This window comes from Eublepharis macularius, chromosome 6, assembly GCF_028583425.1.
Source record: "Eublepharis macularius isolate TG4126 chromosome 6, MPM_Emac_v1.0, whole genome shotgun sequence".
NCBI classification, from domain to species: domain Eukaryota; kingdom Metazoa; phylum Chordata; class Lepidosauria; order Squamata; family Eublepharidae; genus Eublepharis; species Eublepharis macularius.
Window position 1 is genome coordinate 18,501,011 of NC_072795.1, and position 16,052 is coordinate 18,517,062.

Consider the following 16,052-nt stretch of genomic DNA (forward strand, 5'->3'; position numbering starts at 1 on the left):
AATCCAATACAGAGTTGGAAAAAATGCTGAAACAGAACATAAAGAATTCTAGGGCTGACATTAGACAACATGAAGCACAGGTAGCTCATAGGATCACATATTTAAAGCAAAAGATAGTACATATGGGAACATAGTGGGGAAGTCTATGGTCCCTAACTCCTTAGCGAAACATCTGAGAACCCCTCCCTACAATTCAGCCCTCCTATCTGAGTAAAAAGCCCGAGTAAAAAGCCTTTCTGCATCGTTTGCAGAAAGCCAGGAGGGTGGGGGCTCTCCTAACTTCCCCGTTCCACAAGGTAGGGGCCACCACAGAGAAAGCCTGTGTACAGTTTGCTGTTGATGTCGCCCATGCGCAGGATGGCACCTGCAGGAGACCCTGTTCTGATGAGTGAAGCTGCCATGGAAGAACATAGGGAGGAAGGTGGACTTGTAGGTATGCCAGACCAAGGCCATGAAGAGCTTTGTATATGATAACCAATACCTTGAACTCAGCAGGGGGCGAGTTGTGGGGACACACACACAATCAGCCATGTCTGTGCTTAGAATGGAAATCTGTAGCTTAGGGTAATGACTGGAGGAGTTCCACATGTTGTCAGAGGCAGCATCTAGATGTTCAGCAATGCATACCTAATCAGAGTTTCACCTTCAGCTTTCAATGGACTTAGAAGGGTATAACTCTGCTTAGGAATGCGCTGTGATTTCGTGAATCATTTGTCTGCATTGCAGAGGTGAGAAGGATTGGATTGCACAGAATACAATGGTGTGCTGCCAATGCAATGTCCTGTGGGTTCATGCCACTGGTTCTGGAGAATACAAACAGGACTTGAGGCTGGTCTTCAAACAGCAGCTAACTACCTCTGAGCAACATCCACTGGGCATGATATTTGCCATGGAGATGGGTATGAGGATCCTAGTTACAGAAATTTAATCCTTGCTCAGTTCCTTGGCCTTGCGTTCAATGTGTTGCTTTGCCTGATCTTGATTTACTGCTGCTGATGGCGTTTGAGATGGTTAGAATGGAGATTTCTGCAGAATGACAAAGTACTCGTCTAATTTTTGCAAGTAAGACTTTCATTTCTAAATCTAGGAAATGTCCAGTAAGCAAAATCGTACAGGAAATGTCAGAATATTTCTTTGCTTTTTAGATATGATTATCAGCTCTTTGGGATGCCAGCATTTTCTTTTTATGACATTGCAATCAGGCTTGGAAGCAAGCAAGTGGGACGTCATAAATCAAAAAAGGTGGATCTGATATTTCTTGTTACTGTTTTGGGTTTTTTTGCTCTACTATGATGTTGCAAACTGCAGCATTGCTAGATGAACCTACCCTGTAAATATTGCTTAACCGTTCTTAGGATTTCTGACATGAGCAGGTAGGAAAACATCTTTGGGGGTAATTCATCACCTCTTTAATCCTTTTAGCACTAATGGAAATGTGCCCAAGCCACTCTCAGAAAATCTGCTTTATTTTTTTCATGTCATCCAGGAAGAAAGTATATGGTGGCCAATAGTGGGCCAGCCAGTATCCCCAAATATCCCCATCTATAAGTTAGATGCCTGATCAATTGATCATGGGGTGGCAAATGAGATGCGATGAGTGGCCATGGCTCAGAGGTAGAGCATCTGCTTGGCATAGGTTCCAGGTTCAATCACCTGCAGCTCCAGTTAAAAAGGATCAGGTAGAAGATGATATGAAAGGCCTGGGGAGCCATTGTCCATCTGCCTAGACAATACTGATCTAGATGGACCAATGGTCTAATTCCCTATAAGGCAGCTTCATGTGTTCAAAGTGACCATGGCTACCAAGCTCAAGGTCAAATATCACTGTGCGGCTACTTTAAGGAAGTTTGAAAGGAAAAGACTGATTTTGGCACATCAAGATAAAGAGTCTTGCTACCAAACATATAATAGCAGTAGAACTCTTATCTTTGCAGGGTGAATTGCTATAAGAGTTTATTAGTTCATAGCCCCATCTCCTGTGCTGGATGGGGTTGCATGCCCCCTAAAGTAGCAGGTTCCTAGTTTGGGGGGTGCTGTTGGACCGAGACCTCATGTTGGATAAACAGGTGGCAGCAGATGCCGGGAGTGCCTTCCACCAGCTTCAGCTGGTGAGCCAGCTGTGGTCCTTCCAGAGCAGGAACAATCTTGCCACTGTGGTGCATGCCCTGGTAACATCTAGGTTAGATTACTGCAATGTACTCTACATGGGGCTGCACTTGAAGACTGTCCAGAAGCTACAGTTGGTAGAGAATGCTGTGGCCAGAGTGTTGATTGGAGTGGGTCATAGAGACCATATCAGTCCAGTCTTCTTCTATCTATAGTTTGTTTCTATAGCTCTTAGTTTGTTTTTGAGCTCAATTCAAGGTGCTGGTATTGACCTTTAACCATTATACAGCTTGTGGCCAGTGTAACTTAAGGACCACTTTCTCCCGTATGATCCTACCTGTCTACTCCAGTCATCTTCAGAAGCCTTGTTTTGGGAGCTCCTGCCATCTGAGGGTGGCAACCCAAGAAAGGGCCTTCAAGGTCGTAGCACCAAAATTTTGTAACTCTCTCCCTGGGAAGATTTCTCTCTCTCCTTAGTGTTCTTCCCCAATGGGTGAAGATTTTTTTGTGTTGTCTGGCATACCCCACATAACTATTACGGGCTCTCCTCCCTGTGTGTTTATATGTTTTTATTGAATTATTTTACATATTATTTTAAACACTGTTTTAATGTTCAAATGTTTTAATGTTTTGATGTTCACTGCCTTGGGGACCCTCTTTGGGTGGAAAGGCAGTATAGAAACCTTTTAAAATAAATAATAATATCAACCCAATGAGGATATTCTGTGCACCAAGTGATAGGAAAGATGTTGGTTACCAAATATGTACTAGCCTTGATATAACTGGGATGTAGGATGATAAAAAACGATATTGCAATGTGAAGCCATATTTTGACCATTATTTCCAGTGTTGTCTTGCTCATGTCATTATAGCAATTTACCCAGCAACGATGGAGTTCTGTAGCTATTGTGTTTGATAGTTCAGCTCCTTACTTTCATTTTAGTGAATAGATCCACACCTGTAATAAATTTCCCAAAAGTAGTCCGACCGATGCCGCATAGAATGACGTGACCTTGAAAATGACTCCTAAGGCCATTTCCTTCATATGTGCCTTTCCAACTTCTTTGATCATCTATCTGAACTCACAACTCAGATATACATCCAGAATGTTTCTCTTGGTTATTATTAAAGGCTCATAAAAATCTCATGGGAATAGATTAATCCACTTCAGGCTTCCAATATGAAAATTGTGGCCCAGAGTAAAGATGGGGGAAGTATGCTGAAAAAACAGAAGATGCTTCAACACTTTACAGAAAGATTTATCTTTGTCCACAATAGTCTTGGTTTTATCAGAAGCTTGCATGTTGCTCTGTGCTATACTATAAGTTTACCTTCTGCTTTGATGGGAGCAAGGGATGCCATTTCAGAAAGTAGGGTTTTCCCCCTCCCATTAGCTTCTGATCACCCATCATTCTGTCAAATTGCTGGTTCCAGATAGTAGACAATGGCTGCTGTTTCTTAGGTCATTTCTGTTCCTGAAACATTTGAACGGACCTTTTGTTAGGCCACATGTCGAAAACACAAATGACCTCATAACAATCATTTGTGCTGTAGTATCATCTAAACGGGATTGTTGTAATTAGAGATGGGCACGAACAGGGGGAAAAAAAACATGATGTTCATTGTTCATTGCCATCCACGAACAGGGACTCATGAACAACCACGAACATGGCCCTGTTCACGAACATGTTCGTGGTTGGCTGTTCATGGGGGCCAGCAGCCTCTCCTCCAGCCATCATCCAAGTCAAGATCCCTAGTGCACCACTCCCAGAAACCTGAACTGAGCAGGCACCAGGAAGGGTACCAATAATAAATAATAGCTTGGCCCCAGAGCCTGGCAGCAGCCCTGGAACTTGAAGGGGTAGAGCCCTACCGCACCACTCCCAGAAACCTTACCAGAGCAGGCAGCAGGAAAGGTACCAGTAATAAATAATAGCTTGGCCCCAGAGCATGGCAGCAGCCCTGGAACCTGAAGGGGTAGATCCCTATCCCACCACACACAAAGAAAATTGAAGCTCCAATGCACTCACCCTGTCTCTCTAACAGCAGCTGTCTCTCCCTGAAAGCCAGAGCTGGGGGCCCCCCTCCCCCTGCTCTTTGCTCCCTTGTTGTAACACATTTGGAGCTCCACACTTGAAAAGAAGACCTGCCCATCAAGCTAAATTGGGCTTAGATTGGAGTTTCCAGGGCAACAGCAGGAGTTCAGACCGAGTTCAGACAGTCCCTGCCTGAGTTGTCATGGGAATTGATTGCAGGTGCCAGACTGTCTGGCTTGACGAACAGCAATGAACGAGGCTTGCAATGACCACCTGTTCGTTTAGAATGGGGCCTCACGAACAGCTTGTTCGCAAACAGCAGATTGGGCTGTTTGTGGCTTTTTTTTGTTCGGATTGCTGCTCGTGGCCTTGTCTAGCTGTAATAAACTCCAAGTGCTGCTGCCTTTATATAGTGCTGGGGAACTGCAGTTGGTTTTAAATGCAAAAGATTGATTATTAATTGGATCGTGCCAAACATAACTCTGTTAAGGATGACATTTGTATAAAGTGAATAAGAGCGTAGTTGATCTAGTTAGTGCCTGTGGAATTTAAAATAGTCCTTATTGTGCATGTTAGGCTTTTTTAAAACACTGTCTTTTAATCTTGTGACACGGCTTTATTATTCTGTTTGTTGTATGTAATATGATGTTTCACTTTGTTGATTTATATATTCGATGTACAGTTCTTACTGATTTGTGAATGATTTTACTGTCTTTTTAAAGAAATGCCTGCTGAGTGTAGCAAGGGTGCAAGGAAATAGAGCTCCCTTGGGCTGTGTGGGAGCATTTGCAAAAAGCCAATTGCACGATATTGTACTGCTAGGAAAGAACAAAGGAAGGACCATGGATCAGTGGTAGACCATCTGCTTTGCATGCACAAGGTCCCACATTCAATCCCCAGCATCTCCTGTTAAAAGGTTTGAGTAGTCGTAATTGACTTTGATGGTCCAGTGTTCTGATTTTATATAAAACAGTTTCATGTATGCATGTGTGTTCAATACATTGAACAAACCTGCTAACGAGACTCAAATGGGTCAATGAACAGTCCAACAAAAACTCCGCTGCCTAACCGTGGCTGGTGAACACCAAACCAATGGGTGTTTGAGCATCAAGAATCTCTTCATAATCTAAGGCACAGTGAGATGGGTCAGGTAAGATGGCCTGTTCAGAGATGTTGCTTCACCTTGAGAAATCCATTCATCTTACTTTCGGCTTATTTTTCAACAGGCAAGGAAAGCATTTTAAGAATGCTTTGATCTAAGTATGCTGTTGCCCCATCCACGAGTTAAATGTACCTGAGTGCATGTATGTATCTGTTGTTAGCGAATCTGAATTTGCCAAATGAACCACAGTTTATATATCATTTAAATAAGCAAATAGAGCTCTTTTTTTGTATATTGTAAATTGGTGTAGGGTGGGGTGGGATATATATTATTTATTTAATGGTATATTATTTATTACACAGTCATTTTAAAAATCAGTAACAATGTTTATCCACAATAAAGATCTAAAAATGCGTTCTTTGTTTTTGGTATTTACACCTTACTGAAAGTCTTACCCATTTACTGAATCCACTCTGCACAAAAAAGAAAAAGAAAAAGGCAGCTCTGTCATTTCCTTTCTTTTTGCATTTTGGAGAGAACAAAATACATTTCCATTCGGGAAGCTGGCTTCACAGAAAATACAGTTCTAGCTTTTTTGCAGTTTGGGGAGGCGGGTGCTTACCTATGCACGGGCAAGTAAGCAAATTCCCAAAAGCTAATCTCAGGCATATTGACCCATCTTTCATTATATCAACATACATTTAATTTCAGCTTTCAAGTTATTTCTCTGCAGCAATTGATGGTGTCAAAAATGGCATTAACACATATAAACATGCTAGTTCATGGTACACGTGAAGATTGTGTTATGTGATCACTGAATAAATCAGTTTGACACTAAAAGTACATTATGCACCCATAAGCAGTGATGCCTGAATTCCCATTAAACCATACCAATGGCTGGTCAAAGTAGAAGTGCAGTTTGTATAGAATTAGGTCCGGGTTTCCCAGACCTAACTCAGGTTCCCAGCAGCCACACAGCAGCTGCGGGGAATGGCTGTTAAAAATAAAGGAGAGCCCCAACAGTCTCAGAATGCTGCCAGAGGGGGACGAAGGGCTCTTGTTTCCCCCCAAGCTATTTTTCAAAATAGCAAGTGGGTGGGGGGGGGCTGTTTTGGCTGCTCCAAATGGAGTATTCCATGCATGAGGAGTAGTAAAAAGGGAAATACTGCCCCCTTCATGCTATTTTGACATGGGGAATGGCTGGGGTAGGGGGGGAGGCAGGAGATTTTCCTTCCCCTGCTGTGGTGGTATTCTGAGGCCATTTGGGCTCTCCTTTATTTTTTAACCTCAATTTCCCACAGCTGCTGTGAGGATGCAGGGAACCCAAGTTGGGTCTGGGGAACTCAGACCCAACTCTTTAAAAACCTGCACATCTAGTTTGACCCAGTGCTTCACTGGGTTGCACATCTAGTTTGACCCAGTGCTTCATTGGGTAGGATCCAGCCAGCTTTTTCACTCGCTCTCATTAAAATTCTTGCCCTTACTGCAGCCCACATGGCTTTTGTCCATCCTTAAGCAATCTTTTTGGGTGGTCAAAGTCAAACTTTTCTCCCTTTTCACTAACAGAAAAGCTGGTTAGATCCAACCCATTATTTCCGTCTATGAAACAGTGCCGTTAATTCATAAAATAAGCCAACTTTAGGGTCTTGTGTCACATGCAAGCAGAGAACCAAATAATGCTTAGCAACCAGATCAATAACAGCATTAGAAGATCCACCTTTCTTTCAGTTCCAAAGGGTCTGGAGGGGCATCACATCAGCAGCAGCAACCCGGCTTTCCATTGCTGGACCAAGATGATATCACAGTGAAGGTTTTGTATATTTTGGTATGCATTCTGCGACATGATTTTGTGGCTGTCTATGGATACAGTTTCATTCAAGGTCATTTGCTTTCAGCAGCCACTCATCAAACACATGGGAAGGTGATGAGCAAGTGCTCATATAATGGCTTTTATGATGTAATGGCTTTTATGAAACTTTACTTTGGGGAAGTGGGACGGTTATTGGCAAATATGCTGCATAAAAGGTGGGCTTGTCATCAGCTGAGTAGGCCAAACTTCGCTATGACATATGGGATGACTGCATTAACTGGTTCATTTTGCTAATCAAGCTAGTGCCTTGCACAGAATCAAAGCAGATTGAACAGCCTGTTCTGATGTGCTAACAAAATCCCCAAACCCCAAACTCCCTATTATAAGCCATCGTACCAAACGGTTTGACATGATTGTCATAAATGACTGTTTACTTTTTTCAAAATGTCAGAATCAAGGTGATGGTTTAGACGCTCAAATGACTCACAGGGGCTTCTGTTTAAACAATGATGTTGACTGTTAAGTGTACATAGCAATAATTGTCTCAGCGCACAGAAGCTGAGAGAATATAACTCTCTTATTCAAAGATCACAGCTTGAACACGAGGTTCAGGCAGCTCAAGGTTTTTGCTCTGGAGAGTCCCTCTGCGTTGACACAGAACGGTGGTTGTTTTTGATAACTCTTCCTTTGTGATTTATGTATGCCGTGGATGGTCACCAAGACCTGGTCCCTGAGGAAAAGTTTATCTAGTTCTTGTGGATGTAATTTTAATCACGTTCTGGAAAACACTATGTCCGTTGTTTTATGTGTAAAGAAAAGGGGCAAAAGGTAAGAAATAAGGCCTTTGAACAGTAGGCATAAATATTTTCTAAATAAATACAGTTGGATGTTGTGACTATTCATAAGGGAAGATTTTTTGCTCTGGATGAAGGAGTCTTTTCCTTGCAGCAAGACTACTTAGACTACTTACTCTGCAGAAGGGAATTGTGCAACGTGGCCCCTAGTATACATTTTAATATTATGGCTGTGTTTTGTGTGCCTCCCGCTTCTAAGGTGAGTTGGCTGGCAACGGGAGATGATCTGTTGGAGTGGCTTGACTCTGGGATATCTTCTCTGTGCTGAATCACTTGGAGCTGAATCTGGTTTATGTCTCAGGTTAAAAACTCACCCTTTTTGCCCAGATTGTTTCTTGAGTCAGGAACTTCAGCAGAGCCCTGCTAGATCCAGCAGTGCCAGCATCCTGTTTCACACAGTGGCCAACCAGTTGCCCTCTATGGCCAACAAACTGGTCGTAGGGGATAAGGTGTTGCCTCCTGGGACTGGTATCCAGAGCTTTACTGCCCCTGGACATGGAGGCTTCCTTTATTCATAATGACTAATGGGTTTTAGTGTACCTATCCTTCGTGAATTTGTCTAACCCTTCCTTTAAAGACATATATGCTAGTGGCTGACACTATATCCACTATAAGTGACTGCCACAATTTAATTACTTGTTGAGTGAAGTACTTCCCTTTCTCCTTCTCCTTCTCCTTCTCCTTCCTCTTCCTCTTCCTCTTCCTCTTCCTCTTCCTCCTCTTCCTCCTTCTGCTTCTTCCGCTTCTGCTTCTCCTTCTGCTTCTCCTTCTTCTCCTTCTGCTCCTACACCTCCTTCTTCTCCTCCTCCTCCTCCTCCTTTCCTCCTTCCTCTTCTTGATCTAGTAGGCTCCTTCAGCTTGGTGTACTGACCTTTTTGAATGGATTCAACCTCTGACTACCAGTGCCAAGAGACAACTTCAGGGGAAAACCTTGGCCTCTATGCCCTGTTGTTGGCCTTCCAGTGTAACTATTTGGCCATGTGTGAGAGAGGATAGTGGACTAGATGGACCACTGGTCTGATCCAGCAGGGCTTTTCTTAAGTTCTTATACTCTTAGGTCCACTGTGTCACCTCCAGTGACATAAGTGCGCCGGTGCAATGGTAACACACATGGACTATAAATACTGTAAGAAAGAAAGAAAGAAAGACAATGTTCTGGATGAGATGATATACCTGTGTTGCTGAGCTGTACCACTTCAGGCTGCAGGTAGGGGCCTTAAATAATTGAATACCTCTCCATACAACACCCCCCCTTCATGTAAAAAGCATGGAGAGATCCAACATCTTTTTCAAAACTCTAATGTTTTGAGAGAGAGAGAGAGAGAGAGGTCAAACTGGGCTGAAGAGGCATTGCTGGGGGAGGGGCATGTTTTGCTCCCCCTCCCTGCAGTACGTGATTTTGCTGACCTAAATCTGCTTTTTGCTCCAATGTTGGGAGTCGAGAGAGAGACAAATACTATGATGCAATGTCACCCTATGGATGTCTATATCATATAAACACAGGTTAAATATTCCTTTCCTGTATGAAATGCCTTCAAAATAAAGTTGGTTATTCAAATCGATCAAAGCTATCTAAAGATAGAAGCCATGCTGTTAGTCTCAGTCATTTTTAGTGTTATTTATGACATTAATTGCCCTTCCAGCACAATACTTTCTAAGTGCTGTGCTTTAATTAAGCTGGACTAATCTCAGTTCTTATCAGATACTCAGAGATCTATCCTCACCACAGTTATCTCTGGCAATTTCTATTCCATTGCTAGAGGACATTAGGGAGATAGAAAGGAATGCACTTGAAGTAGATCTTTGTGTCAAATTTCATATCAAAGTGGTAGAAGTTCATAGAAAAATGCTTACTTCTGAAAACCCTTTTCATGTCTAGGTCCATCCAAAAAAAAATGCTTTATCATGGACTTATGGAACTTATGATGAAGGATCAGTTTCCATCTTTGCAGGAACTATGGCCTCCCAGCATGACACATCAGAGTTTAAAGTAGGTGCTAGCCAGCCTGGGATTGCTGGAGAGGAAACTCGACAGTGAGGTACCACCACAGAGAAGATTCTCTGGTAGACATCCGACCTGTGAAGATGGATTCACTCGGTGATAGGAGTAGAACTACCAGAAAACAGGAATTGCAAAATCCAGTTCTGACAGAGTACAAGAGGACTAGATGGACAATGTTATTGAAAGCCACTGAAGTCCAGGAGAACTAATATTGTCATTCATGCCATGTCCTTCTTTAGATTTAAAACATCTATCAGGTTACCAAGCAATCTTAGGGCTAAACTCAGAATGGAATTCAAATTGATGGTGGTCTAGATAATCAGTATTGTCCAAAAGTGCTGGAGCTGGTTACTACAGCTATGGCTGCTTCTTCCAACTGACCTTCTATTAAGTATTGAGCTTTGTGTTCATAGTGATTTCAGCCAGGCAGTGATTTCAGCTCATGCAAATAACTTTATTGCAAACACTATATACATGTGCTCCCGAAGGAGCCAGATATATACACCCCAAATGATGCCCCCTTTTAGTAACCCCCCAATGAGAACATAAGACAACTAGAATCCTTCATTTGCATGTGCTGACAAAAGGTAACATGTTTACAAGGCAGCCAATCATTCCTCATATCCCAGAGGAATGATTGGTTGCTGCTAACCCTATTTCCCAATTGTATTGTAGCCCTGAGGAGCCCCGCTTTACTCAAAGCTAGCCCAATACATAACACCTTCCTTCCCCTCTGGCATGTAAATAAATGTGAAGGAGCAAGGTGCTCAGAGACTAAGGGCCTGGAAGGATTTCTTTTCAGCTCATGTTTGCATACAGGAAGAGTATAAGTTCATAGTCTATGGTTTGTTTGTACATCTTAAAGACTGAGCTTTTGGACAAACAGACTTCTTTGTTCTGCACAAACTTTGTTTTGCACATTAAATATTCAACTAATAATAAATGTTTCATGGAGTAAAGTCAATGCCACGTGGCATTTCATCACAAACAATTGCTGAGGACTTACATTCTGTAAATCCCACCTCCTCCTCTTCAAGTTTGAAAAAGAGCTCAAAAGTCAGCTTTCAAAATAACAGAAGTGAAATCTGCAAACTGTATATGGAGGCTAAGGATCCCATTTCATTGTAATGTCCTCCTAAATCTAAATTGGTGTTGTCAGAAATCAAGGACTTTGGCTGGCCTTTCTTTTGGGTTACAGCTCCAAACTCCAGATTAGGGTCCAACCTTTATGGTAAACAACTTACAGAGACACACATAGGCAAGAAGCTGGCAAGCATAGATTAATTTCCCAGGAGTGTTCCCAAGGTGGCTTATAAGATCAACAAACACTCAAGCAGAAAGTCCAATTAAGACAGGATTAAAATACAACAATCAATGACATCAATATACAAAATTATCACAGAGCTAATACCTACTGCCATTAACCAAAGTCGTTCTCCAAAAGTTCAGCCTTACAGCTGTTCTAAAAACAGAAAGAGTCAAGATATTCCTGATATCCAAGGGAAGCCTATTCTACAATGTCCAGAAGCCATGTTCTGTGAGGAGACTACAACAGCTCTCACCACACTGACAGCAAGAAGTTACTTACAGGTGAAATGCAACTGGCAAATGGGTTCATACGAGCAGATGTGGTTATTCTGATACGTGGTTACGTTGAGCTTTAAAAATAAGAACCAGCACCTTGAATTAAATCTGGAAACAATTAGCTGGTGAAGATATATCAAAATTGATAAAATATGCTCAAATTGGCTTGCTCCAGCCCAAACACGAGCTGCCATGTTTTGTATTTGTTAAAGTTTCTGATGTCCTCAAGGGCAGTCTCACAAGATGTATATTACAGCAGTCAAGGCATGAATTGATGTGCCAAAGCACAGGGAGGTTGAGAAGGAATGATTCCTGACAATCACTGTGTGGGCTCACATCCAGCTGAGCATGTAGTTCTTTGTTGCTGCAGCCTCTGGGACCCAAAGTATGCTTAAATCCAACATCTCCTCAACAATTCCATAGCTTCTGAATTAGTGTTAACATTCACAAAGGGTAGTTTCAAACAAAGCGTGCCATTCATATTAATTTATCATCTTTACTGCTTAAAAAGCCATCTTCTTTTTTTTTTAATACTCTAGTTTTCCATTTGAAACCATCAGCCTTCTTTTGGTTCTGTCACTTGAGAGATAAAAAGCTCTCTTCTGGCAGCAAAAAGTAAACAGCTACATGACTGCCTGAATTATTTATTTGATATTTATTTATATTCCGGTTTGTTAAAATGCCCTTATCCACTGCTCGAGGTGTTTGCAAGGTGTTTGCTCTGCTATGATTATTATTTTATGGATTCGGCAACCAGAGTGTGCAAGGTAGTTTCTAGAGTCTAGCAATAGACTAATCGTTTTACGGGAAATAGAATAAAATAAATATAAAGGGGAGGAAAGAAGCAGAAGGAAACACAAAAAATTCCAAGTGTGTTCAGCACAAAACCTGGTTGGTGAATCTTCCCTCTCAGACAATGCCCATGGGTGCTCAGACTTCCCCCGTGAAGAGCAGAAACAAACAACAAAATGGCTTTGAAATGTCCCAAGAAATGGTAGATCACAGTTTATTCATCACCTTGTGGTCTTACCTAGAAAATACAATTAATATTTCAGGTGAGTGTTTGGGAAACTTGGAACGGTATGCAAATATTTGCAGTGTTTGTTCTTTACTTCGTTCAAAGTTGGTGGCTGGAACATTTTTTTTTCCACCCAAGGGGCATGGCTCTTTTTGTTGTTTCAAAGTACACTATGCATGCAGAGAGACATGTCGGTTGGGAGAAGCAGAGATCTTTACAGACTTAGCAATTTTGCAACTGACAAGATGTTCTGCACCATTTGTGATTCACCCAGACAAACACAATCCACTTGACTTGCATGGGAGCTCACAAGGTACTCCGTGAAGCTCTTTTTTGCCACCAACCTTCAGCTGCCAAACTGTGATCCTTGTAAATAATATGCTTGAAAACTGAACTAACCTTGATTGGGTTGTCCATTTTTCCCCAAGCTGAGCACCCTGTATGCTTGTATTGACTATTTGTCACAATCTCAAATAATCAGCATTTTGAAACAGTTTTAATCTCTCACGGCATTGATCATCAAGTAGTAACCTGCCAGTAGCCTACAGTTGCCAGCTACAGATTGGAAAATTCGTGGAGATTCGGGATAAAACCTGGGAATGGCAGAGTGCAGGGAGAGGAGGGAGCTCAGCAGAGATGTGAGGCTATAGAATCCACCCTCCAAAGCTACCATTTTCTCCAGGGGAACTGACCTCTGTAGTCTGGAGATCAGTTGTCATCTTTGGAACACTCCAGGCCTCACCTAGAGGTCAGAAAACCTACAGTAACAGCTATTTGCACATGCTCAAAACTTTTGGAGGTTGATGCCAGTTATGGATGCTCAAATACCTGCTGACTCGGTTCCCACCCTGCTCACCGGGGCTGACTATTTGACTGTTCTTTGTCCTACCATGTGCCCATTCCTTTGTTGGGGCTACTTCTCCCCTACTACTTAACAGGACCCTCATTGCTCTCTCGCTCTCTCCACCTTTGGCCCCATGCTGCTGCATTTCTGGGCCCTCTACAACTTTTATGCAAACCCACCATTGCCTTTCTCCATTCAGCTGCTGTTTCAACACAGCTGAGGGTTGCCAGGTCCCCTGACCCCCCTGGGTGGAAAGTCAGAGGCCCAGCACTTAAATTTTAGTTCCCCTCCCTCCCGCGCAGTCTGTGCATGCGTGCTCTTGCCCTGTATGGTGATGTCACTTCTGGGAAGTGGCGTCATTTCATGGGTCATGTGCTGCCCTGGGCTCGATTTGGGACAATTGAGGCCTGATTTGGGCTGAATTTGGCCCAAACCTGGGCCGATTGAGACCCAAATCAGCCTGAATCTGGCTGCTGCAGTGTGCAGGAGCACTGCAGCACTTTGCAGTGGCCCAATTCAACCTGAGTCCAGCCACCGTGGCATGCAGGAATACTCCCATGTGCTGCAGCAGTCCGAATCTGGCCAGATTTGGCTGAATTGGGCCTGATTTGGGCCAAATTGGGATCAATTTGGGCCAATTTTGACCCAAATTGAGGAATGCAGGAGCACGCCACACTACCTGGGAGTGCGCCCCAGGAAGCATGCCCCTCTACTGGCCAGGTAAGGAGGAGGAGGGTGTGGAGGGTGGGAGTGGGGATCCCCTGTCCGCAGAGGGGCACTGGCATCCCTAACACAACCACAACATGAAGGGAGAATCCAAGGCACTGCTGGCCAATGTATGGGTATAGCAGTTGAGATTAAAGCATGCTTACCTGCCATACCTGCCCACTGTGAGTATCACAGCATCCCTAATGGGATCTGTACTTCCCTTAGCCTCCTGATTCGATTTGGAAGGCTGTGAAAATTACAGTTTCCATTCTGTCTGTCAGGTCACGCTGGAGGAGATGACGGAAAGCAATTTTGAGAACAGATAGGCCCAATTAGAGCCTGTCTCATGTTTAGTAGTAGTTTAACCCTGTGGAGTGTTGTTATCCTCTTCAAACAGTTGAAGTTTGAAAAGGCTGCCAACTCCGGGTTGGGAAATTCCTAGAGATTCATGGGTAGTCTGGGGAGGGCACGGTTTGGGGAATAGATGGACCTAAGCAGGGTATAATGCCAAAAAGTCTACCCTCCAAAAGAGCCATTTGCTCCAGAGAACTTGATCTCTATTTTCTGGACATCAGCTGTTATCCTGGGAGATCTCCAGATCTGGGAGATCTTTTGGGCTGCCAATCTTCAGGTGAGACCTGAAGATCTCCTGGAGTTACAATTGATCTCCAAACAACAGAGATAAGTTATTCTGAGAATGTTTGGTTTGGAAGGTGGACTCTGTGGCATTATACCCCATCACTGTCCCGTCCCTCCATGAACTCTCCAATCCCAAATCACCAGGAAGTTCCCAGCACGGAGTTTGCAACCTATTGTCAGCCCATCGTAATTGAACCTCATGATCTTCAACATGAATCACAAGATCTTTATTCCAGTGAGTGTTTTTTAATAAATGCATGTGTCCAGAGCAGAGAGCTAATTCTTGTGATCTGGGTCAAACTAATGCAGCTTGTACAATCTCAGCTCTAACTCCAAGCTCATCTCAGCTTCCTTGATTACTTGTCTGCTAACCCATTTCAACCTCATCTTATCCCTGAGCCACTCTCATTCCTGTTTGTGGTACCATTCTTTGAAAAGCATTACTGAAAAAAAGCTATTTGTATCTTCCCATTTTCACATCATGTTATCTGTGGTCAAAACAGTTTAGAATTTTGTCTGTAAGAGAGTTTGTCCATGTATTTTGTTTTAAGTCAGTGGCTGTCTTGTTAACCTTCTGATCTCTATATCTTTCCCTTCAGTGGCAAAAAGGACTGTCAGGTTGACATACATTTGCAATTCTGAAGATCGCAGTCTATAGTCCCTAAACAAGTCATCCCTTTGAACAATTCCTATTTCCAAATGTGTTTCAGATCTCAAAAGTATGGCATCTCAGGCACTGCATTTCATAACCAAGTGAGCCGCTGATAAAGCATGTTCTTTACTGGGTTATGCCTGATTAAAAAGGCTATTGATTTGTCATTCATTCGAGTCAAATTAAGTCCTTGCCTTTTCAGCGATATGACCTGGTCCCTCAAATTTGTCAGGGCAATAAGAATCTCAGATGTACGGACTTGGCTGTAGTTACTCTGATGAGACATCTCATTTGATTCATTTCTGCTTCAATAGGTTATTAAGATGTGCTCAAATGAAATTCTTAGATGGGAAAGGAGAAGGAACACTATCCTTTCCTTTGCAAATTCACCAAAATTGAATTAACAAGTGGACTAATTGTCAAACACACGTACTGGTGTCTAAAATGTAGACTACTAACTGGTCATTTGATTGCAAAATAATTTCCCCAGTGGTGTGAAATACTAGTTGAATTGCAAAATCAACTAGTACAGTTCTGGTCGCCACACCTTAAAAAAGATATCATAGCACTGGAAAAAGTACAGAGAAGGGCAACTAAAATGATTAAAGGGTTGGAACACTTTCCCTATGAGGAAAGATTGAGGCGCTTGGGGCTCTTTAGCCTGGAGAAAAGACGACTGAGGGGAGACATGATAGAG